Source organism: Bos javanicus, chromosome 21 (genome assembly GCF_032452875.1).
Source record: "Bos javanicus breed banteng chromosome 21, ARS-OSU_banteng_1.0, whole genome shotgun sequence".
NCBI lineage: Eukaryota > Metazoa > Chordata > Mammalia > Artiodactyla > Bovidae > Bos > Bos javanicus.
Genome location: NC_083888.1, coordinates 10,683,225 through 10,705,312, shown reverse-complemented (window position 1 = coordinate 10,705,312; position 22,088 = coordinate 10,683,225). Strand labels below are relative to the sequence as shown.

At 39.0% G+C, this 22,088-nt stretch overlaps 1 long non-coding RNA gene across 2 annotated transcripts in view; it reads right to left on the bottom strand.

The window, feature by feature from the left end:
• The window catches only part of LOC133234110 (uncharacterized), a 37,713-nt gene extending 18,249 nt beyond the window's left edge, over positions 1-19,464 (bottom strand). The window contains exons 1-2 of one of the 2 annotated variants that reach the window (XR_009732019.1): positions 19,344-19,464; positions 1,455-1,612 (exon numbers count right to left, since the gene is read on the bottom strand). This is a non-coding gene — a long non-coding RNA (uncharacterized LOC133234110). The remainder of the gene's footprint in view (positions 1-1,454; positions 1,613-19,343) is intronic. The other variant, XR_009732018.1, reaches the window with a different exon arrangement.
• Between the last annotated feature and the right edge of the window lie 2,624 nt (positions 19,465-22,088).

Below are 22,088 nucleotides of genomic sequence, written 5' to 3'. Positions count from 1 at the left end.
GATCCGGACCTCAATATCAATGTTTCCATGCTTTCTAACACCACTTAATTCAGCCCTTTCATGACAACTTCAGTATCCTTCACATGAATACCCTTTTTTGAATAAGCTAGCTCAAGTTATTTTCTGCTGATTTGCAAAGCAAAGACCACTAATACAGTCGATTTCATTTGTAGTGTTTTATTATTTATCTGGGAGATTTTCCCTTGACAGACAGCGATCTGTTCCCAAGGTGGTGGGGGGAGGGGGGCGGTAATTGTTCCAGGTATTGCACTCACACAATTCCCCAGAATGGTAACTAACTAGTTATGTCCATAATTCACCAACCCACTGAATCAAAGGCTAATTTTTTTCATTAAAATTATTTCACTCAGTAACCCACTAGAAGGAAGATCCAAATACCAAATCCTACTTAAGAATTAGAGAGCTATATCCATTTCTGTGTTTAAGTCCATTTATATGGAGCTGGTTTTATCTGTTCATTCATGTGTTAAAGAATTCATGTGTTTGAAATGCATTTTGCATCTACTTAACAGCTGAAAGGAAATTCTGAGCCGCCATATTTACCATTGTCAGGATCTCTGTAAATTAGCCTAGCTATGAGAGATCACTTGTACCCAGGGAAGACATTCAGTAGCTCTCACTGTGGCTCAGCATTTCAAATGAAAAGCTTTTTCCATCAATATGATTCCTTCTGCCCTCTCACCTTCCCTCTTCCTGAGCTACCATCTGGGTAGAGATGTATGAAGGCATTGCCAAAAATTGCTGTATCAAACAATAGGTGTCACTGTGTGACAGCATGCAAAAATTAAGCTGTTACCTTGGTGACCAGACCAGAATAAAAGAGTCCCATAGACTTAGATTTAGTATAGAGAGACCTGGCAGTTGGGTTGGGTGTGGTTTGTGCTCCGGCCAAACTCACACATATCATAATGTCTGCTGTCCACTGAGCCCCTGTGACAGGGAACAGTCAACAGGGAACATCTTGCTAGTGTCCAGGAGCCTGAGATAATGAACTTGGAAAGCCTTTGTCTATTAGGCAATCCTAAAATTCTTCAAATCAAAATGCAAATTTCAATTCTATATTCTCTCCAAGGAAAAAATATTACTAGCTTTCATCTATAACACCATCATCTCACTTTAAAAAGGTTTGGTTCTGAACCTCCTTTCTGTCTATGAGATAGAGTCGGAGCTATGTTGAAATGAGATTGTTAAGAGCCCAGACTGTAGAATTTTCTCTGGCCATCCGAGTCACTCAGAAAGCCCCAAGCACTCTCTTTTTCCATGTATTATAATAAAACAAATTATTCTGGTGTCACAGACCTTGAATACCTACTAACCTTGATAAGCACTTACGTCTAAACAAAAAGGGAATCAATTTGCATTTTCCTTTCTACTGGCTAACATAATGCTTCATTTTACAGTCGCCATTAAGGGTTATTGCTATCTTTACATACCACATTAGGCAGTGTGTGTCCATTGTTCGTGCACAGGTCCATCAGAATGTTTCAGGTTGAAGGCATTTTTACAATGAAGTGGCTTTTGTCCTGTCCCAGCGCTATTATCTTGAATGTGTTTATCCCAACAGGTCTCTTCAAAACTGGAAAACTGTCCCCTGTAAGAACATGTCAGTGATCACCTTGCTTCACAATCAGAATTAACAAAGCTCACACTACTGTACATAAAATAGATAACTAAAAAGGACCTACTGTATAGCACAGGGAACTCTATTCATTATTCTTTAATAACCCATATGGGAAAAGAATCTGAAAAACAATGGATATATGTATATGTATATGTTCAACTGATCTACTTTGCGTACACCTGAAATTAAAGCAACTTTGTAAATCAACTATACTCTAATACAAAATTTTTTAAAAAAAGAATTAACAATATTTAAAGTCTCACCAAGCCTCAGTGAGCATGCATACACACACACACAGAGCTTACCTGGATGGGCAGTTAGATCAAATATTCTTGGACTGACCTTAATGAATTGAAAACTGCATAGACTCAAGAAATTCTTTGAAGGACTCATAGCATTCTAAACCATGTGAAGCTTTCAACCATGCCATGCCTGGCCTTTAAATTAGCGTTTTTTCCTCTGATCTATGGCCTCTTAATTTTCTGGAGAAGAGGAAATAAACCACAGGCATTCATGAAACAAGCATCCGTGTATGGGAAGAAATGGGAAGCATACTTCTACTGGAAACCACAAATAGTTGAGTTAGAATAATTGAGAAATGGCCACTGGCAGGTAGGGTAACACAATTATTATAGATGTAACCTTTGGGGAAGTAAAAGCCGAAAATCTTAACTGAGAAAGACAGATGCACTCCATGAAAAAGAATGATTACCAAAGACCCATTTCACAATGAAAAGCATGTAAGTAGTGGTTGCAGAACACTATTCCAACAATGACAAATAGCTTGGTCAGAGGTCAAAAATTAAAGCATAAAATATTGATATTTTAAAATTGAGCTTTCATAATAAAAAACACCAAAGAACCATTTTCTCTTGGTATGTTTGGCAATCATATTTTAATGTATATTCAGCTATTCCTTATTTTATATTAGTCCTGTAACTTTTTCCTGCCCTGATTCCATTTCAAATCAAGAAAGTATAGGTCTGGAATATTTTGCCATTGTGAGAAAGTCTGAATGAATCTTGAATGTCCAATTCTTAATATCTTTATTACTGAATAATCATATTGTGCAATGAAGAAACTAGATTCTAAGATTCTAACAGACAGGTAAAATATCTTTAAATTTTGTTCAGGGCCTTGTGTGAAGTAGTTAACAATGATGGAAGAGATACTGATAAATAAAACTAACAGAAGCTCTGGCAGAACTAGTGATCCTTGGAATATATGGGCATCTTCCAAGGAGTTTAAAATACAATCACATTCCACTCAGAAACTACTCCTTTATGTGTCAGTCCAGTGAAAAGGAAAAAAAAAAAAAACAACACAAATTTATAAAACAAGGACTCTGTGACAGGGTCTGGAGTAAGCTCTGGGGAAGGAGAAGGGAAGGAGACTTTGCACCTGCTCTGTAGAATTTTCCAGCCCAGAATAGAGTCTGACAAGAAAGCAATCAAAACGCATATAATGTGGTAAGTGCTTGATTTCCCCGTGCAAGACTGAAAATCATTTCCACGTCACCCTTGCCTTAATCTTCTTGATTATCCTATGGACCAGGTGCTAATTATCATCTCAGTTCACACTGGGACATTCTGAGACATCGGGAGATGACCTAGAGTCAGGTAGGAGGTCTGGGGGTGGACCTCCGTTTCCCCAGTCCTGGCGGCAGGGAGTGGTGGTGATTTTCCACAGTGTTTCCATGGGAGTACTGAGCCTGTGGGTATGTCTAAGTTCCTCCCAGAAGGATGTAAAGTCCTGGCGAAGCTGCTTAATTTCACTTGTGCTGGCTACTTCACCTCTCAGCTCCACACCAGATTGGGAATGCCCATCAAAATGTTGGCAGATTCCATAAATGCAAATTCAAAGAATCTGAAGAGCAGACACTGTCATTCAGAAGCTCTCCACATCCTCAGCCCATCCTCTTATTATAGAGCCAAATCCAAGTTTACTAAAGAAGTTGGGGAAACAAGAACTCAGATAAAAAAAGGGAGTGATTGTTGTTGGTTTTTTTTCTGAAATAAAAATACTCATGATGACTGGAAGCTCCACCTAAAGGATTTTAAAATAAATGTTAAAACCAATAAAAGTTATTTAGGAGTAAATATTTGTATTATTCAAAGACTTTCTCTCCACGAAAGGGTTCCCTGAAGATTTCCTCTTAATGGTGTACTTACTCCCTTGGTGCTTCTTAAATGGTATTTACAGACTATTAACTACTCGCAAAAAAGCAGGTAGAGAAAAACTGCCAAAGTATGAGAATCTCTTATTGATTAGTCAAAATTAAGAAAAGCCTCCCTGAGAGATGAAATTCAGTCTGCCAGAAGTGAATTTTCACAATGAATTTTGAAATAAATCCCTGATGGCAAGATTTCTTCCTTGAATGCAAACAGAACTCAGATTTTAAGCACATCATTTTTAATGCTACAGTGTTTGGGGATGAAAATATTAAAACTTTACAAACTATTACCAGGGTATTGATAATTAGGAGATTTTTAAAAACTAAATAAATAACATTATAATTGAAATCCAAATGCACAAAATTTTGCCACATTTCTGCTTGATCCCTTAGCATTGACTTGTAGAAGTAATAGATGAAATGCACACATTTTAAAAAAAATATTTCTGACCTAAATTATTCAAACACTTTTCAGAAATATCTTTCTGACTCAAATTAGCATCACCACAAAGACCTTTCCGAAACTTCCCAAGAAGTGGGCATGAACATTTTAAAAGGCTTCCTAATATTAGTTGAAAATAGTACTTCTTGTTATTTATTTTAAAAGAGTTTGATTGCAAATTAAGTTGAACATATTTTTTATTTTAATTAGCAATTTGTATTTTCTGCTGTAAGCTATCTGTAAACTATTTGTATTTTATGCTGTAAACAGATACTTTACATTGTGGTATGTTCCTATTGAGTCTCAGTATTTCCTTATTGATTTGTGTGAGTTCTTCACATATCAAGATGGACAGTTCCTTTCATACTGGTTACAAACAATTTCTTCAGTTAGATGTGTGTACTTTTATTTCGTTTGTGAAATTTGTAACATGTGCTTTTGACTTTTTTCACCAATTTTTACCTAGAAAATGTTTTCTCCATAAATTACATAAAGAAGTTATTTATGTTTTCATCTGTTGTTTTCAATGTTTTTTTCCTATTGTTTTCAAATTTTTCTTTTTAAATGTTTTTACCAGTGGATGAGTCAGGCTGCTCTCCTAATCTCTTTGAAACTGTTTTTTGCTTCATAATGCAGAAATTATAATAACTATTTTGTAAAATTTGGGGAATTCTGTGAAGTCGTATTTGAAAGCTCTTTTTTGCCCTCAGAAGCTGAAAAATCTGAAATTTCAATAGTATTTATTATTATGGCTGACCAGACTCTGATATGCCAAAAAGTTCCGACAATCTTAACCAAGCAAAGCAAAGCAAAACAAAGTGCATCTTTCATAGCTTTGAATGACACAGAAGTCAGTATGCTTTGGCCAGATGTAAAATAATTAAACTTCATACGAGCATCTTTGAACCAAATCTTATGATGACTTTTTTACCCTTTTCTTCCTGTGTTTATTTTTTTTTTTTTCCTCTTTAAAAATCATCTCCAAGTAACGCACAAGAAGAGATTGCCCCGCCCCCTTGCCTCACTGCCCGGTTTAATATGGCTTGGACTGTCTTCTCGTATCCCCAGCTCCTATATGAATCATTTTCAGCACTGAGTTCTGATCATTATATACAAGGTCACTTTTTAATTAGAACAATATAGTAAAACATATGCTCACAAGATAAATGAGGTACAAAGCTAGCTGTGCTACAGTGAACCCTTTTATTGGAAAGCCCTTAAAAATAATAAGCGTCATGTATAGTCCAGGGGCCTTTGCAACATATTTCAGTACAGCAAAGTGCCTGCCACAGTGAATGAATACCCTGTTATAGTGAACAATCATTTGGCAGCATAGGTTATTTTAATGGACACATCACTTTAAACGAAGCCTTCGCCATCTGTTCTGCCCTCTAATTACAGATGCAAAAGGAACATAATTCACAATTGCATCATAAAAAAGTAAGATATAAGTGATTTAAATGCATGTGGATCTTCCTTATTCAATGCAGTATGCAGCTGTTATGTTGTTTTCATGTTTCAAACACAAATGAGGATAGAAATCGTTCTTCTCTGATGGAGTGAATTCCTTGATACAGAACATTTTGGGGTGTGAATAAATGCAAAAGTGCTTCCTCTTCCAGCACCTTCCTATCACATGAGAGACAAGGCTCTTCTGTAATGCATTCTGCGTTCTGTTACCATGTGTGATGGAGGGCACGTTTGTGTTAAAATCTAATGTTCGGTTGATTCTTTATTAGGCTTTCTCATCTCAATGACTGCTCAAGTACTTGTACTTTTGTGATAACCGAACGGTTGGCTGTAGGTTGATGTGTTATAACAAAGAAATCCTCCTTCAGAGTAAGATGAGGACACGGTTACCCCAATAAGCACGTTGGTATATCTTACACAAATCCCTTTTGATTTTTCAAGACTAACTCTTTGGAGTTACAAGCAGAAAGATGGAGCTCCTTCCCTTTTCCCTAATTTTTCAAAAATACTTCAAAACTCCCTCATGAATTCACAAGTTAAGGATTACTTATTTGGGGAAGGATATTTTAATATACAACTTGAAGGTGATGCCTTATTGTAAAACTTCCAGTGTAATTTAGTACTGACACAATCACAATGAATCAGAATATAATTTTGTTTTCTAAAGACAAAATTTGTTAAATTCATCCTAGAGATGCTCAATTTGTTTTCAAACAATGAAGCTGGATAGTCAAATGAAATGTTAATAAGGTAAAATATTTCATTCTTAGAACTAATTGCTGGGGGAATGGTGCTAAAAAATGGAATTAATTGGTGAAGAGTGCAAACAGCTTAAAAAGTTAAGAATATTATTTAAAATCCATGCTGTACCCCTGAGAATGACAAGAAAAATGTCCCCTGCAAAAGTTTATACTTCAGATTCTCTGTGGTTCTACAGTGAATGAGATGCAGTTCCATAGTCATTGCTAATAAACAGGTGCTTTGAAGGTGTTAAGTCATTTAAAAATCCATCTTCCCCCAAAATAAAGTTTATATTTCTAATTTATCTAACAACTATTTTTTACAGATCAATCAAACAATATTTAGATAATCTAAATATCAACACTACAATTATTGTATTCAAATTCATGTCCATTGGGTTGGTGATGCCATCCAACCATCTCATTCTCTGTCGTCCCCATCTCCTTCTGCCTTCTATCTTTCCCAGAATCAGGGTCTTCTCCAGTAAGTCGGCTCTTCACATCAGGTGGCCAAAGTATTGGAGCTTCAGCTTCAGCATCAGCCCTTCCAATGAATATTCAGGACTGATTTCCTTTGGGATTGACTGGTTTGATCTCCTTGTAGTCCAAGGCACTCTCAAGAGTCTTTTCCAACACCACAGTTCAAAAGCATCAATTCTTTGATGTTCAGCTTTCTTTATGGTCCAGCTCTCACATCCATACATGACTACTGGAAAAAACATAGCTTTGACTAGATGGACCTTTGTTGGCAAAGTAATGTCTCTGCTTTTTAATATGCTGTCTAGGTTGGCCATAGCTTTCCTTCCAAGGAGCAAGTATCTTTTAATTTCATGGCTGCAGTTATCATCTACAGTGATTTTAGAGCCCAAGAAAATAAAGTCTGTCACTGTTTCCATTGTTTCCCCATCTATTTGCCATGAAGTGATGGGACCAGATCACATGATCTTTGTTTTTTGAGTGTTGAGTTTTAAGCCAGCTTTTCCACTCTCCTCTTTCACTTTCTCCTCTCACACTAGTTTGGTGTTGACTTTATTTATGATTCCTCCATGTGTCATGTAAGACTTGATCATACATTGAAATTAGAAATAACCAAACAATTCATATCAATTAATCTATAAATAGCTTGATAATTACCATTATTCATTTAAAAAATTATCACCTTTTTTTTAGAAAAATAGCACACAATCAGAAATTTCCATCAAATTCACCTGAATATTCTTTCACATTTCAATGACATTATTTCTCAGAAAGTATACTAAAGGGACGCTTACTTCCCACAGGTAAGAAGTAAGCTTCCCAAACCAGTTAGCAGCAAAATGAAAGATGTAAAGATAATGAATCTAAAATAAAATGTACTTAATAAGTTTAAAGTTTATATTATATTTCTTCTAATTTTCTAATTTTTTGGTATTTTATGTTAATTTTTATTTTTAATTTTATTGAAATCTAGTTGATTCGCAATGGTTGATTCACAATGTTGTGTTAGTTTCAAGTGCCCACCAAAGTGATTCAGTTTTATATGTATACATATATATATTCTTTTTTTACATCCTCTTTTATAGGTTATTACACGATATGGAGGTATTTACCTGTGCTATACAGTAGGTCCTTATTCATTCAGTTCAGTTCAGTTTAGTTGCTCAGTCATGTCCAACTCTGAGACCCCATGGACTGCAGCATGGCAGGCTTCCCTGTTCATCACCAACTCTCTGAGCTTACTCAAACTCATGTCCATTCAGTCAGTGACTCTATCTGACATCCCATCCTCTATCATCCCCTTCACCTCCTGCCTTCAATCTTTCCCAGCATAAGGGTCTTTTCAGATGAGTCAGCTCTTCGCATCAGGTGGCCGAAGTATTGGAGCTTCAGCTTCAGCATCAGCCCTTCCAATGAATATTCAGGACTGATTTCCTTTAGGATTGACTGGTTGGATCTTCTTGAAGTCCAAGGGACTCTCAAGAGTCTTCTCCAACACCACAGTTCAAAAGCATCAATTCTTCTGTGCTCAGCTTTCTTTATGGTCCAACTCTCACATCACAATGCTCACAGGACTATTGGAAAAACCATAGCTTTGACTAGATGGACCTTTGTCGGGAAAGTAATGTTGCTGCTTTTTAATATGCTGTCTAGGATTTGAAATAGCTCCACTGGAATTCCATCATTTCCATTAGCTTTGTTCACAGTAATGTTTCTTAAGGCCCACTTGACTTCATATTCCAGGATGTCTGGTTCTAGGTGAGTGATCACACTATCGTGGTTATCTGGGTCATGAAGACCTTTTTTATATAGCTCTTCTGTGTATTCTTGCCACCTCTTCTTAATACCTTCTGTTTCTGTTAGGTCCATACCATTTTCGTCTTTTATTGTGCCCAACTTTGCATGAAATGTTCCCTTGGTATCTCTAATTTTCTTGAAGAGATCTCTAATCTTTCCCATTCTATTGTTTTCCTCTGTTTTTCTGCATTGATTACTTTGGAAGGCTTTCTTATCTCTCCTTGCTATTCTTTGGAACTCTGCATTCAAATAGATATATCTTTCCTTTTCCCCTTTTCCTTTTGCTTCTCTTCTTTTCTCAGCTATTTGCAAGGCCTCCTCATACAACCATTTTGCCTTTTGCATTTCTTTTTCTTGGGGATGGTTTTCATCACCATCTCCTGTACAATGTTATAAACTATTATGGTATATATATTTTATTCAAAAATTCCTAATTTAATTAAATTTTTATGATGAATGATGGACTAGGAAAACTTCTGTTACTTGTCATACTGATTTTTAATTCTTTGTAAACTTCAAAGTCTTTTTAGGATTTTTTAAACTATAGCTTGAGAGGAGGTAAGTGGGAGAAATTAGGAAGGTAAAAAAAAAAAATCTGTTAAACATTTTTACTTTTCTCTGTTAACCAGCTATGTGGACGTATCTTATAATTACAGGTTATATACTAAGTAATTCTGTAACTGTAGAATGTCAGGATGGATCAAATACAAAAAACAACAAATTCAGTGTTAGCAATCCATACATTTGGACATACATTTAAATTTTCTCTTTATTTTTTATGTTATTTTTATGGTAGCCAATAATTTAACTAGTAATAAATACGAATTTCAAGGAAGTCAAGATGAAAGGATTGTGTCCTTGGTAATAGTGTCTATATCTAAAACTCTCTACATTATTTTTATTTTAGATGATTTCAGAAAAGAAAGTCAAATTAATATTTCTGAACATGTAACTTTCTGGACAAGACTGTTTTCAATAGATATCATTTAACAGATCACTTCTTTTATTTAAATATGTATTAGTTGCCCTTGGAAAGGACAAATGAATCAGCAGCAAAATAGATCTTCAGATCAGATCAGATCAGTCGCTCAGTCATGTCCAACTCTTTGCGACCCCATGAATCACAGCACGCCAGGCCTCCCTGTCCATCACCAACTCCCAGAGTTCACTCAGACTCACGTCCATCGAGTCAGTGATGCCATCCAGCCATCTCATCCTCTGTTGTCCCCTTCTCCTCCTGCCCCCAATCCCTCCCAGCATCAGAGTCTTTTCCAATGAGTCAACTCTTCGCATGAGGTGGCCAAAGTACTGGAGTTTCAGCTTTAGTATCATTCCTTCCAAAGAAATCCCAGGGCTGATCTCCTTCAGGATGGACTGGTTGGATCTCCTTGCAGTCCAAGGGACTCTCAAGAGTCTTCTCCAACACCACAGTTCAAAAGCATCAATTCTTCGGCACTCAGCTTTCTTCACAGTCCAACTCTCACATCCATACACGACCACAGGAAAAACCATAGCCTTGACTAAACGGACCTTTTGGCAAAGTAATGTCTCTGCTTTTCAATATGCTATCTAGGTTGGTCATAACTTTCCTTCCAAGGAGTAAGCGTCTTTTAATTTCTTGGCTGCAGTCACCATCTGTAGTGATTTTGGAGCCCAGAAAAATAAAGTCTGACACTGTTTCCACTGTTTCCCCATCTATTTCCCTTGAAGTGGTGGGACCAGATGCCATGATCTTCATTTTCTGAATGTTGAGCTTTAAGCCAACTTTTTCACTCTCCACTTTCACTTTCATCAAGAGGCTTTTGAGTTCCTCTTCACTTTCTGCCATAAGGGTGGTGTCATCTGCATATCTGAGGTTATTGATATTTCTCCCGGCAATCTTAATTTCAGCTTGTGTTTCTTCCAGTCCAGTGTTTCTCATGATGTACTCTGCATATAAGTTAAATAAGCAGGGTGACAATATACAGCCTTGACGAACTCCTTTTCCTATTTGGAACCAGTCTGTTGTTCCATGTCCAGTTCTAACTTTTGCTTCCTGACCTGCATACAAATTTCTTACCTTACCTCTATTTTTCAGTTAAATTACAAATAATTTCCTTTTTTTGCATAGTTTTCAGTTGCATTTAGTGTAAAGGATATGTGATTTGTTTAACAAAAATATTTGCTGGCTAGACATAAATTCAGCTTCATTTTAGAAATTTCAAAGCTATCAATTGCTAGTAAACTTTAAAAGGACTTTAAACATAAATGTATTTATTTGTTGAATGGCCTGTAAGTGAATCCATTTGGGGATGAAGGACACTAATAAGGGTCCACTTGGAAGTGAGAGTGTGCAGGGAGTCATAGCTAATTTCATCAAGCAGAAGACACTGCAGCTCACCCTCCCACAGAAGAAAGCCATATGTGATACATGAGAAGCAACGATTCCTAGTTGTATACTAATGAAGTACAAAAAGTCTTTGCTCTGGGAAAATCACCGGAGTCTAGTATTGTAAGTCCTTTACTAAGACCACTCAGCCCAACATAGTATCACATTAATGTTAGAACCATGTTGTAATTTTGGTCACTGAGAGTCAATGACATTGACAGATCATGTATATGAGTGGTGATGATGGATGATGCTGCTGATGGTGACACTGATGATGAGGATGATGTGATGAAGACGATGAAGTTGATAAAGCACTGAAGATAATACTGCTGCTGCTGATGATGACATTTAACAAATATGAAATGACTATATGTTAAACACTTTTCTTTTCTGATTAACTTTTTGTTACATTTAATCCTCTCAACAACCCTGTGAGAAAGTCACCGGAACATTAGAAAGGACATACCACCAGAATGAGAAGCTCTAGGGAACATCACTGGTTCTGTGAAAAGTCTTTACTAACTTATGTTGGCCCATAGGAGGGACTGATGCTGAAGCTGAAGCTCCAATACTTTGGCCACTGATGTGAAGAGCCAATCCATTGGGAAAAACCCTGATGCTGGGAAAGACTCAGGGCAGGATGAGAAGGGGGCAACAGAGGATGAGATGGTTGGATGGCCTAACTGACTCAATGGACATGATTTTGAGCAAACTCCGGGAGATAGTGAAGGACAGGAAGGCTGGTGTGCTGCAGTCCATGAGATCACAAAGGGTTGAACGCAACTCAGCACCTGAACAACATTGGCTCACTTATACCAGCCTTAATTCCTTATGTTGTAAGTCCATTCTTACTTGGCAAAAATTGATTAGGGTGATTGAAGGAAAACTGCTTCAAAAGTATTCTATCTTGAAATTAATCAAAAATTTAAAAGTCATTGCTATTTAACCTATATAGGCATATAGTCATCCGGTCCCATCACTTCATGGGAAATAGATGGGGAAACAGTGGAAACAGTGTCAGACTTTATTTTTCTGGGCTCCAAAATCACTGCAGATGGTGACTGCAGCCATGAAATTAAAAGACGCTTACTCCTTGGAAGGAAAGTTATGACCAACCTAGATAGCATATTCAAAAGCAGAGACATTACTTTGCCAACAAAGGTTCGTCTAGTCAAGGCTATGGTTTTTCCTGTGGTCATGTATGGATGTGAGAGTTGGACTGTGAAGAAGGCTGAGCGCCGAAGAATTGATGCTTTTGAGCTGTGGTGTTGGAGAAGACTCTTGAGAGTCCCTTGGACTGCAAGGAGATCCAACCAGTCCATCCTGAAGGAGATCAGCCCTGGGATTTCTTTGGAAGGAATGATACTAAAGCAGAAACTCCAGTACTTTGGCCACCTCATGCGAAGAGTTGACTCATTGGAAAAGACTGATGCTGGGAGGGATTGGGGGCAGGAGGAGAAGGGGACGACAGAGGATGAGACGGCTGGATGGCATCACTGACTTGATGGACGTGAGTCTCAGTGAACTCCGGGAGTTGGTGATGGACAGGGAGGCCTGGCGTGCTGCAATTCATGGGGTCGCAAAGAGTCAGACATGACTGAGCGAATGAACTGAACTGAACTGAGGCATATAGTATATACACTAAGTAACTTATTTCCCCAAAACCAAAATAAATGACTAAATCAATACATATATCTAGAAATGGTGAGAAAAGAAAACAACAAAAAAAGACCCTGAAATGCAGCATCTCTGTGCTCAAGACAACAAAAGGTAATTAAGCATCTATCAACTACAGCTGCTATATGAAAAACACTGGGTTAGATGCTGTGGAGGGAACAAAGAGAATTAATATTTGTCCTAAGGAGTGACCCATCCAATCAGGAGTGCAAAGATGAACTCATAGAACTACAATAATATAAGACTGAAAGACGGAGCATTTCTAATTAGTTACTTGGAAAATACCAAATCACTTTCCTCTTTCTTTAAACCTCCTTCATAACATTTATTTCAAGTGGACAGGAGTCATCTCTCCTACCAGGCTTTCATAATCCTTTGTCATTCTTATAAAACGTGTTCTTCATTGGGCTGAGCCTGTTTGCACCTCTGTTTTCACATCTATGAAATGGAATCCTGAGTAACGGCCTCATAGGGTTATTGTCAGCACTCTGATCTTTTCCAGTCCTGTGGAAAAGGACACTTATTGTCAATGACATTGACATTTATCGTCAATGACAATAAATGATTAGAATATTTCCTAGCCCGTGAGAGTATCACCGTCTTATTGTTACCACCTACCTCTCTACTGAATTTCTTGACCTGATTTGTAAGCTTCATACCATCTTGTTCACAATTCAAACAGCTTCTAGAAAACTACAATAGGTATTTTATGTGTTTTCTCAAATGAGAATAATGAAGTAGATGATAAAGACTAATGGTGCAATGGGTATCCAGAGGGTGCATGTTCACTCATCTCTAGAGAATTCAAGGCAGACTTGCTGAGGAATGTGAGTTGAAAGGTACAAGGGAACAAAAATGACCTCCTTCTGGGTAGGAAACTAGATTGAGGCACAGGTCACTGGAACATACATAGAAGAGAGGTGACTGGAACGGAGGAGTGTGTTAGGTAAGCGATGAAAAAGAAACTCACCTCGGGTGTCACTGCAGTAATTTAGCAATGAATATCTGAGAGCCTCAACTACACAGGGCCATAGAAATAGGATAGAATCAGGATGTAGAAGCGACAAGACTCAGTAGGAGCACATCGCTGCTGTCACATAGGGAGCAAGAGGAAAAGAGAAGAAGAAGAAAAAAAATCAGAGATGCAGCTCAATTTCTGAGTTTGGATAACAAAAGCAATGATAATTATAGAAATGGGAAAATGAAAGAGAAAGCAGAGCTTGCTTTTCTAAGGGGAGACTGGAAGTGAGTTTAACATAGGTGGAGTTTGAGGTTCACAGGTTATCGAATTGGACATGCTTACTAAGTCTGTCATATGAGGTTGAATCACTGAGGGGAAAGCAAAATTAGAGAGTTAAAAGCAACAATTAACCCTTTAATGTAAGTGACCCATGTCCTTGTAAGTTCAGTATCAAGATTCATAGGTATTCACAGACTCTTAACAGAAGTCCCTTGGGGCCAACATCAAGGAGAAGAGGGACAAAACCAAGGTGGCCATTCTTTTAAAAAAAAATTTATTGGTGTATAATTGCTCTAAAATGCTGTGTTAGTGTCTGCTGTACAGCAAAGTGACTCAGCTATATGAATATATATATCCCTTCTTTTTTGTATTTCCTTCCCTTCTAGGTCACCAGACAACACTGAATAGAGTTCCCAGCACTATACAGTCAGTTCTTATTTGTTATCTATCTTATGCATAGCAGTGTATATATGTCAATCCCAAACTCCCAACCCATCCCATCCTTCCTTTCCCCATTTGGTGTCCATATCTTTGTTCTCTACATCTGTGTTTCTATTTCTGCTTTGCAAATAAGATCATCTGTACTATTTTTCTAGATTCCACACATATGAGTTAATATATATAATATTTGTTTTTCTCTTTATGACTTATTTCACTCTGTTCGTATTTCCTTGGCCTCGGTTCTACAAGGATACTGGGTATGGGAGCCGCACTGTGCTTTACACAGGGAGAGTTCTCTTTCCTTTCCCTGAAGCCACAGTCTAGCTCGAGGAGACAAAGTTAGTGAGAGACAAAGGAAGGCCTCCTGGTTCAACTCAGCTCCCAGTACACACACCAGACAGACAAGGTGGCCCACAGCCTATATCAGCATAAATACAAATGGGCTGAAATAGATCTTTTACCTAAAATAAATGTCAAATAGTATGCAAATAAAAATATATTTTTGTCAGAAAGACCTTGGACAAGGCAGAACACAAATGTTTATTTAAAAGAATTTTTAAACTCTGATTCAGACTAGGAAAGTCAGGCCAGTCGCTGAATCCCATGGGACAAGCACATGCGAAGGTCTCCACCCAGTAAGTTAGCTTTTAATGGTGTCTTTACAAAACCACATGTCCTCAACTAGAACTAAGAAAAACTCCCAAAATATATCAATTCCAAGTGCATGCTGCTACTGCTGCTAAGTCGCTTCAGTCGTGTCCAACTCTGTGCGACCCCATAGACGGCAGCCCACCAGGCTTCCAGTCCCTGGGATTCTCCAGGCAAGAACACTGGAGTGGGTTGCCATTTCCTTCTCCAATGCATGAAAGTGAAAAATGAAAGTGAAGTCGCTCAGTCGTATCCAACTCTTAGTGACCCCATGGACTGCAGCCTACCAGGCTCCTCCGTCCATGGGATTTTCCAGGCAAAAGTACTGGAGTGGGGTGCCATTGCCTTCTCTGCCAAGTGCATGACCCAGGTCTAAATAAAGAAGAGAGGAAATGTTAGGTCATGTATATACATCAAATTCATGGACCTTTCCAGTTGCGATACCAACAATACCTAAAATTGAGATTATATTTTTCAATGTTCACTTATCTGTTTAAACATGCTTATTTCCCATAATTATAATGGGGGAAAAAATGCAGTCCACTGTTAGAACATAAGGGACAAGAAAGAAGGAAAGAAAACAATCATACAGATATGTGTAGTTTGTCCATCTTACAGATAAGAAAACTGAGGGAGATGAAATGAGTGTCCAAGTTCAATGAAGGGAGCACAAGACTGGACAGAATTAGACTAGAACAGAAGCCTTCCCAGCACCCAGTCCATGAGCTTTCCCCACAAAATTGTTGCCTCTCAGGAAGAGGAGACTCAGAAGAAAACTTAAGAGATATTCCCTACCCTAGGGTTTGACAGATAACCTCTGATGGAAAGTTCCTTCTGTGTTTTGAGTCAAGAGGTAGAAATACAATGGATAGCATAGGCAAAGAGGAGAGTCAAGGCTAATCACTTTGCTGCTTTTGAGAAGATCTGCTTAGAATGTTCAATATCTATTTCAGAAATTTCACAATGAAAACCCGTGAAACAATGTATTGTCTGGAAAAGAATGGACTAGAAGAGGCAAAAACGGAAAAGGAAAAGTGAAACAAATTTCCCAGAAGTTCACATCTCATCATCCCATGAAAATCCCCTAGACATAACCTTCACTTTTCTTTCCTACAACTGCAAACTAGCTTTCTGTTTACTTCTGTTCAGCTTTTTTTTTTTTTTTTTCCTGCTATAAGGAGACTTAGCACCTCACATCTGAGAGTTGCCAAATGATGTCCTATGCAGAATGTCAGTTTGAGAGTCTGGAGGGTGAAGGATGAAGAGACCCCAGAGGAATATCCAAGAGCCCAGAGAAATGAAGACCCAATGGCTCTGGGAAGAGGAAGGAGGCATTAGGCAGAGGCAGAAGGACAAAGTTACGCTCAGCTTGCAGTTTGCCCCACAAACCATCGCTGAGATATGAAAATAAAAGTGTCACTTTGAGATAACTTGTAGGTTTCTGGAAATAATCAAAGCTCTATTGAAGTGTAAGTGAACATGACTAGATCCTGGAAATAATGAATTTAGGAACTCCAGAAGTGAAAACAAAAGGCAATGAATGAAATCCACCTCCTTCAAGACATAACGCTTTTATCAATAAGTCAAAATTATTGCCAGACTTCCCGGGTGCCTCAGTGCTAAAGAATCTGCCTGCCAATGCAGGAGACTCAGGTTTGATATCTAGGTCAGGAATATCCCCTGGAAGAGGAAATGGCAACCCACTCCAGTATTCTGGCTGGGAAATCCCATGACAGAGGAGTCTGGTGTGCTATGGTCCGTGGGATCACAAAAGAGTCGGACACAACTGAACACACATGTACAAAACTATTGCCACATAATTGTTCAAAGGCAAATCAAGTTCAAAACAGATATTCTAAGTTCATCAGCTATAGGACTCCCTTAAAGAGGAGGTTAAATGAATGTGAATCGAAGCTAGTCAATATGTCCTCTATTTTCAAGAAACTTGTTTCTCAACTTGAAACTATTAGTTTTTAGAGTAAATATGTTTACTTAAAAGATTCATAGAAAGGAGCTAATCTCAGTTTCCTATCAATGTGATCTCTTTTTATCTTAGCCTCAAGCAGTGTTCTCTAAAATGAAATTATAGCACAGTTTTAGAGAATAGAGTTCTTGAAATGACTTGGATAAAGGATATATTCTCAAATGATGTAAAGTGGCATTGTCAATAGAAGAAGGGGCTAAACTGAGAAATTTTGAAAAGGCAATGGGAAGGGAAGCTCAGCTAGATTTTATAAACCAGCTAATGTGTGATTGATCTGAGTTCCACTGTTAGGGTTTAAATGGAACTCCCCTCTGGCGTTCACATCCTAACTGTAACCTTTCTTCAGCTTGAACATGGGACCTATAGGGATTTGAGCTACCACACCCTTCTCTCTGTGTACATAAAATATTTTTGGAGAGCTCTTTAGAATCTGTCTGCTCTGAGACCCATAAGTCCACTCTAAAGACAAGAGGTTTAACTTGAGATGGACACTTGTCATTGAGGAGGGCTCATAAATCATCGTCCGTTGAGCCTCTTTAGAGGATGAAAAGACATCTGAAATAGCATCCTGCATTCAGAAGGTCTAGAAAGACACCCAGGAAGAGTGATCCTCTCTAAGCTGTTGAACTTGGTCATAAGCCATCAAGAGGTTCCCTGGTGGCTCAGTCAGTAAAAAATCTGCCTGCAATGTGAGAGACCTGGGTTTGATCCCTGGGTTGGGAAGATCCCTTGGACAAGGGCTTGGCAACCCACTTCAGTATTCTTGCCTGGAGAATCCCCATGGACAGAGGAGCCTGGTGGGCTGCAGTCTACAGAGTCACAAAGAGTCAGATACAACTGAGTGACTAAGCACAGCACATAAGCCTTCAAATCCAAATGGGTTCGGTGTTTTGGATTTTAAATCCCTTCTCTTCTAACACAGATAGAAATAATACAAAAAAGTTTACCTATGCAGCTGCAAATAAAAAATAATAATAAAATGCATCAAGTAAAAACTAATGATGAATAAAATAATAATGAAAAAAACTAGCAATTGCAACAATCAAACCCCAACAAATCACACAGCTGTGTCCCTGCCTTCAGCACATATGATTCTTAAATGATTGCGTTCAACTTATGTGCTTGTTTTAAAGTTTTATTGCCAAAATGTTCCCAGAAAAGTATTGTGCTTTCTGGCCTTGTGATAATCAGAGATGCCAATGTGAGTTGTTGCTTTTTTTTTTTCCCCTATCTTTTGGATCATATAAATGTACATGGTTTTCAGTCTTGCTTCCTGCATTTGTTTTTTTCCCTCTAGGACAATTTCTGGGGATCTCAAGAGAATGAAAGAAACCACTGTGACCAAGCTGGAATGCATGAAAACCATACCACCTCCTCACAGAGGACGAGGAACGGATCCCACGACTCTGTACTTGCCCCTGTCTTCTCGCCTTCCCTCCAGCTACATGTCCACTCTGCACCTTCCTTGCTACCCAGGCCAACTCTACCCTAGCTCCCTGGCCAAAGGGAAGATGGCTAGATCTCCTGGGGCCATGATGTGCGGCCTGAGAGGAAGTATTGTCTTTGGGGAAATAGCAAGATTGGGTGACTACCTTAAAGTCAATACTATTTATCTTCACCTCTTGTCCTGTGGGCTGACAAAGGGACACCACTGTTAGGCCCAACCCCCCTGCACAGCTGCAATAGAAAAGGCAGGGACTTGTACTTTCAAGTGTCAGACCCTTTGTGCCTGACTACTAGTTTATGAGGCTGATGTCAAGCATGGCAGTCAATGAAGTCTTTGTCCTAGGTGTACAGGGCAGGACAGTGGAAAAACTGCCCTCTCTTATATCCCAGGCTCATCCATCTTCCCCTCACCCTGGTTCTCAACTTCTCTGTCTCTTGAGCCGACAGAGAGAGGATCCCTCCTGGGTTAATGTACTGGAAAATTGCTCTGCATGTTTATGAGGGGGTCCCTTCCAAATGAAAGAAAAAAGGAAAGGGGAAAAAAACGGGGAAGAAGAGTCGTTTTTTCCCACTGAACTCATTGGCCTTATGCATGTGGGTCTGACCCTGATTAAGAAAATCTCAATGCCCTGCTAGGAGCTTTATTGTCCAGTTTGGCAGAACGCACTTCCGATTGAATTTTTTTTTATTATTTATAATCACAAAGTGGTTTTGAACAGCGACTCCCATCACCCATCCCACCACCACTACACACACACACACACACACACACATACCCACACACATCTAAGCCCTTACCTTTAAAGAGGCCCCATCCACTCACATCCAGTTTTCCTCACAACAATCTATCCTCCTTTTTAAAGCTGGTTTCCCCAAGGGAATTCCTTATAAATAGCAAACATGTTGTTTTCATACAGTTATATGGAAGTTGGACTGTGTGAACTTTGCCATGGACTTGGATCCAAGAGGTGGCTGCCTTCCATGAAATCACATTTGCTTATTTTAACTTTCTTTTTTTTTTTTTTTTTTAGCTAAAAATAATATCCTCTATCTCCAACCTCTTCCTTCACTCCCAAATTTTATTCCTCCATGCAAGGCTTGAGACTAAAACAAAATGTCACATAAGTGGTTAAGGCATCTACTAGGTATCAATTATGTATGCTCCGTCTACAGCAGACCAAGAGATTTTTACAAAACTAAACTGAGACCTTCCAGAAACTTCTGAACAGAAATCATGGAAATTGGAAACACAAGATTATAGAGAGTTGTTTCGTCTAGAAGCCAGCAGGCACACAGCAAGTGTTTTTTTTGTTTGTTTGTTTCAGAAAATGAAGAAAAAAGAACTTAGCAGCTCAGTCCATTTTCTTCTTTCTTTAGCCTGATTTTCAGAAATTGCTTTATGTTTCCATGGATTATTAGTTTGGCCAGAGAAATTGGAGATGGGGAAATATTTGCACATAAAAGCTGAAATTCAGTCCTACTCAGCGTCGGACACCAGGAAACACAGCCCCAGCCCTCAAGGAAAAGAGTTAAAAGGGCAAGGACGGGAAAAGCAGCCCCAATCCATGCCTGCTAAGTCCCTTCAGACGTGTCAGACTCTTTGCTACACTGTGGACTGTAGCCCACCAGCCTCCTCCTTGAATTGTTTCTATGAAACAATTCAAAAGCTGAAATTCATTGGTGACAGAAGGAAAAATTTTTTTAGGGAAATTTGTGGAAAAGTCACAAAACTGACTCAAATTTAAAAAGTTAATCAAAGAGAAGAATTACTATTCCACCCTCAACCCCCACTCCAATGGTGGCTTCTGTCCTTGTTTTGAGTTGATGACACCAACCTTGAGGCAAATCCTACATTAAAGTTGAATTCCCTGGTAAATGAATGACCAAACCACCTTTCCTGTTAGGAAGTTTTTTGCAGAAGCTGACAGAAAACAATTACAACCGATTTTTCAATTCTGTGTATGATGTCCAAAACCGAGAAGTTTCTATGAAACAATTCAATTCCAGCATGTGAGGAATTTCCTGGGTTGTTGATTTTTCTTTTTCTCTTTCTCACTGTATATTTTTCACCAAGATTTCCTTCTGATTGAAACCTAACTTTCTTTTCTGCAATTTCCATTGCTCTACCACTGACAACAAAGGGGCTCATTTAAACATTTCGCAAGACGACAAAAAGAAAAAGGGGAAAGCTGACAAATCAGGCTCAGGAGAGGGGGGAGGCATTAAGTCTAACACAAACATTAATAGGGACCCCTAATCTCTTCTCCCGCCTCCTTTGATAGAAGGAGGTCAGAGCGCCTGGTCCCCACGCCTGCTCCCTCAAGACCGATAACAAGCAGATGTTACTGTAACATGCTCAGGGAATCAAGCATAAATATGACCCCTGACCCCGGCTGTCAGCTGATCCACTGAGCCTCTTAGAAATAGACTCTTCTCGTTGCTGAGTCCCCCCTCTTTCCCACCAGCCCCCTCCCCGGGCCTGGCGCCCCCACCTCGGGTTTCTATGCCAGTGGCTGCCGCCCTGGCCCTTGCACAGTTGCACTCGGTGTAACCTTTCTCTTCACGGAGGTCAAAGGCCCAAGACCTCAGGCCAGCCTCTTTTCTTGCTAAAGGCCAGCTGATGAATCATTCCAACTTGAAGGGAACAGAGGAGAGGGGAGGACTCTGAAGGCCTTTTCAGAGAAACAACTGTGGCCTATACATCAGCATTTACACTGCCTTGACACTTTCAAAACTCACGTCCCTCTCTGGGAACCACAGAAAGAAGTGGGGACTGAGAGGCCTTGCTATCAGGATGGAAGAAATAAGAAGGGAAGAAGGGGAACAAGATACCAGCCTTCAAGACTGTGTAACTGGAGGCTGTCCAAAAAAGAGAGAAATGTAGGCGTGCACATGTGCACGCTTACACACACACACACAATCTTTGCCCAGATTTCAGCTGAATCAGAGTCACTTTTTACAAAGTGAGAGAAAAAGAGAGCATGAACGTGCTTTTCCCCTCTTCCAAGAGAGTTTGGTCACCAGCACTTTGTTGAATGACTCAGAATTCTCTTGCCTATTATTTAGAAAAGTAGCAATCATCTAACTTTGAAAAAAGAAACTCTATATATGCCTCCTTTAAGACAACCCCCCATGAGTAGAGTCAGGAGGGAGGGATGGGGTTGGAAGCTAGGATTGATGGCTAAAACACCTGGAAAGCATTTTGTTTTTCATTGTTTTATTCATCCTACAAAGCTCTAGTTCTAGTTTATACTTTGAATCTGTGAGAAGTGCATCTTTACCCTGAAGTCATTCAGGTGTCTTCAGTAGCCTTACAGTAAGGCTAAGGTTTGGAAATACTTGCAGGGAGCTTAGAAAGGAGTTAATACAGACCCAGTTGTCTGTTCAAGGCCCCCAAAATGAAAGGAAGTATAAGGCGCAGGCCAAGAATGGAGACGCAGATGTAGAGAATGGATCTTCAGACACAAAGGGGGACGGGGGTGGGATGAATTATAAGATTAGAATTCACATTTATCTGCTACTATGTGTAAAACAGACAGCTAG